Source organism: Magnolia sinica, chromosome 1 (assembly GCF_029962835.1).
Source record: "Magnolia sinica isolate HGM2019 chromosome 1, MsV1, whole genome shotgun sequence".
NCBI lineage: Eukaryota > Viridiplantae > Streptophyta > Magnoliopsida > Magnoliales > Magnoliaceae > Magnolia > Magnolia sinica.
Genome location: NC_080573.1, coordinates 106156886 through 106160420, shown reverse-complemented (window position 1 = coordinate 106160420; position 3535 = coordinate 106156886). Strand labels below are relative to the sequence as shown.

The 3535-nt window shown below is 34.0% G+C and overlaps 1 long non-coding RNA gene across 1 annotated transcript; it reads left to right on the top strand.

The window, feature by feature from the left end:
- Positions 1–1069: 1069 nt before the first annotated feature.
- Positions 1070–1807, top strand: LOC131255508 (uncharacterized). Its single transcript, XR_009176137.1, has 2 exons — positions 1070–1621; positions 1696–1807. It is a non-coding gene; the product is annotated as an uncharacterized LOC131255508 (long non-coding RNA).
- The last annotated feature ends 1728 nt before the right edge of the window (positions 1808–3535 follow it).

Here is a 3535-nt window from a genome sequence, read left to right as displayed (position 1 = left end):
AAGTAGTTTGGAGAAGGAAAACCAAAGAGACGTCAACAGAAAGAGCAGAGAGATACACCAAATTCAGTCCATCCCAATAAACAGCCCACATTAGTATGCTCTAATATTCAATCTTCATTTACTCAAGTAGCATTTTGATTACCCTTAGAGCAATGGAAATTTATTTTATAGTGAAATTGAAATTTTTAATATTTACTTATACATAATGTTAGGGATACAATAATATCGGGCCACTCCTCATGACCACGTATTATATACCGAAAGCACAGATTCAACCACAAATCTCTCCTTCTTAGTGTCAACCACAGCTGTTTCCTTCCATGGATCAATCATATCCATATATCCAGCATGAAATTGATTCAAATTTCCATATGCTTGATAATTTTAACTTTACTCAATCACTCCAGGTAATGAATAACATTTAAGGAAAGCTGATATAGTTTAGTTTTATAAAATGAAAATGTATGCATATGTATTTTGTAAACTTAGGTATTTTAGTAATTAAAAAAAAGTTGTTATTCAATTTGAACTTTGATTTGAATTATATCTTAATGAAATTGACTCGAAATTTATGGAATGTTGATTGTGCAGTATCCCGTTACATATGGTGCATTCCAACAGTCCATGGTAAGAGGCAATAATTCAATATTTGGAACAAAGGAACAGCAACCTTTATCGAAACAGAATATGGTAAGGTTCATCCTATTTAATATTCTCTTAAACCGCTTTCAAATTTTTCGTAAAATATATCAACCCCTAAGTATAATCACATACTCCATCCTCATCGCACCCTTATATGTAATCACATCGCACTTCCTTACAATGCACAATAGAACGTCTAGTGTAAGCCAATCACACTCTTCACTATCTATATCACATCCTCAAGTTTAACTTCAACACACACTTCATCATATTATATTATACTATCAAGTGTAATGGAACCACTCTATCTGAAAATTCGTTCACATCCTAAAGTGGAACCAAGTTATACTCTCAATCAACCACATCGCAGTCTCAATGGTAATCCCATCACAAATTCTAACTCAGATATATACTCCAACCACATCACATTCTTAAGTGTAACCAACTCACACATACCTTCATTTTCATTACACTCCTAACTATAAATGCATCAGATTTACATAAATGCATATCATATGATCAAGTGCAACGTAATCACACTATCATTAAAACCCTATCATCTTTGTCTTCAAACCTCTTCGCATTCTCATGTACAATGTAAATATATACATTTCCTATTGTATAACCCAAATATATAAAATGTGAATTAAATGTGTAATTAAATGTTGATTTCATTCATTTTTTCAAGTATTGCTTTGAATTAGGAATGGTGTATTGTTATGAACGGGATCTTCATGAGGGTGAACTTCATTTTGAATTATATGCTATGGGAGGGCAATTCAGTTATGGATGGGCTTGTGTAGAGAAGAAGTTCAAGCAACAACAACTCCTTCATTATATGCCGCGGGAGGGTAATTCAGTTGTGCCAAGGATCATTGTTTAAGTCGAAGGATGCTTAGATTTTGACATGTTTGAAGAACTCAGAATGGCTATATTTATTTTTTTTGTTTATAACAAATGTACATTTTGTATTATATACGTGCCTTATACGATAGGTGGGGTTTTTTTTTTTGTGGGGCCTGTCCTAGTCTGTGTACATTTTGTGCTTTTTAGGTGCATTATATGATACGCGAGAAAGGTGAACCCCATTACTTTTTTTGTGAGGCCTGCTTGAATTGATGTACATTTTGTGTTGTTTAAGTGCATTAGCAGATAAATGAGACATGTTTCTTTTTTATGGGTCTTGAAGAATTCATGTACAGTAATTTTTAAAAATGATGAAATTACATATTGAAATTCCACTTATGGATGTAATAGAATGCCGTCTACATATTGAAATTTCACTTTTAAAATGTGATAACGATAAAGGAAGTTTAAATCATGCAAGTAACAAGTTTGGAGATTGTTGGAGGCTCTTAAGGCTCTTCAATTGAATCGGTGCTTACTTTTGATGATTTACAAAGATAATATACTTGAATAATGAATATCACATCTCCAAGCTTATGTGTTGAATTGCAATTGATGCACGTTAAGGCTAATGTTTGTTAAGATGGTAATATGGAATGGTTCTTAACAAAATGGTAAGCGAAATGGTCTGGTCCATCCTGGTAGTTGAAGATGCCAAGCTAAATAGTCTGGTCCATCCTGGTAGTTAAAGATGCAAGTAACCACAGTAAGGTACAAGTTCTTGAGAAATTATGGAATGAACTTTATTGTTTACTAACCACAGTAGTCTCGACTGTGAATAGAATGAAACCCACTTTCGTTATTTATTTTATTGCAATGTATTGTCATAATTCAAATCAACAGCCAAACATGACATTTTATTCACCAACCGACATGACCTCTTATTTAACTAAATTTTGTGACTTGAATATTCCTAGGTAACTATTACTTTTGCTTTATCACCTAAGATTTTTATTATTATTATTATTATTATTATTTATTTTTTTACTTTTTACTAATTGCTTTTGTTCTTTCTTTTGAGGGTTTTAAATGAATAAAGATTGAAAACTGGAAATAGAAAAATAAACTATAATTTTTGCCAAAATAAACAACCATATCACATTTCTAAGTGAAATCACTTCACACTCACACAACTATATCATATCCTTAAGTGTAACCTCATCATATAGTCTATCAACCATATCACATTTTCAAGTAAATCCACCACATCATACTATCACACAACAATATCATATCCTCAAGTGCAACCTCATCACACAGTCCATAAAGTGTTTCACATTCTCAAGCGAAACCATATCACACTATCACATAACCATATCATATGCATCCTCCAGTGCAACCTCATCATATAGTTCATCAACTATATCACATTCTCAAGTGGAATCACATCACACTATCGTCTCAACCATGTTATGTGCTCAAGTGCAACCTGTCACACCCCAGATTCGATGACTGGACTCACAAGAATCCCGATAGCCGATTCTAGCGCCGACAGCTTCCGTAGTACCCCATTCTCGGCTCCTAGCACCCATTCACCGGGTTCCGATCTTAGGATCCTACAAGGAGGATTCTATAATATAAATTCGATCCATAAAGAGCGTACCCAAGATCATAACATAGTAACCACAGATGATAACTAAGGGACAACATTGCAAAATTCACTAGGAATTTAAACTTTTTACAAGTACGAGGCTCAAGGGGAAATACAAAGTCTATATAAAGAAAACTTCAAAAGGATCAACGACATACTCCAGCTCCTGCTCCACTCTCTAGCCTCAAATCACCTACACGCATCAATCATGCATAAGCTTATAGAAAGCTTAAAGGGCAGTGTAAATGTGTGTAGGACAAGTGCTATGAATATGATATTAGAGTACACGGAAGAATGCGACTTGAACCATGAATATCACCAATGCCACAGTCATACCAAGGCTATGTTATACTAAGCATGAATACAGTAAGCTGTACCAAGGCTATGCGATGCAGC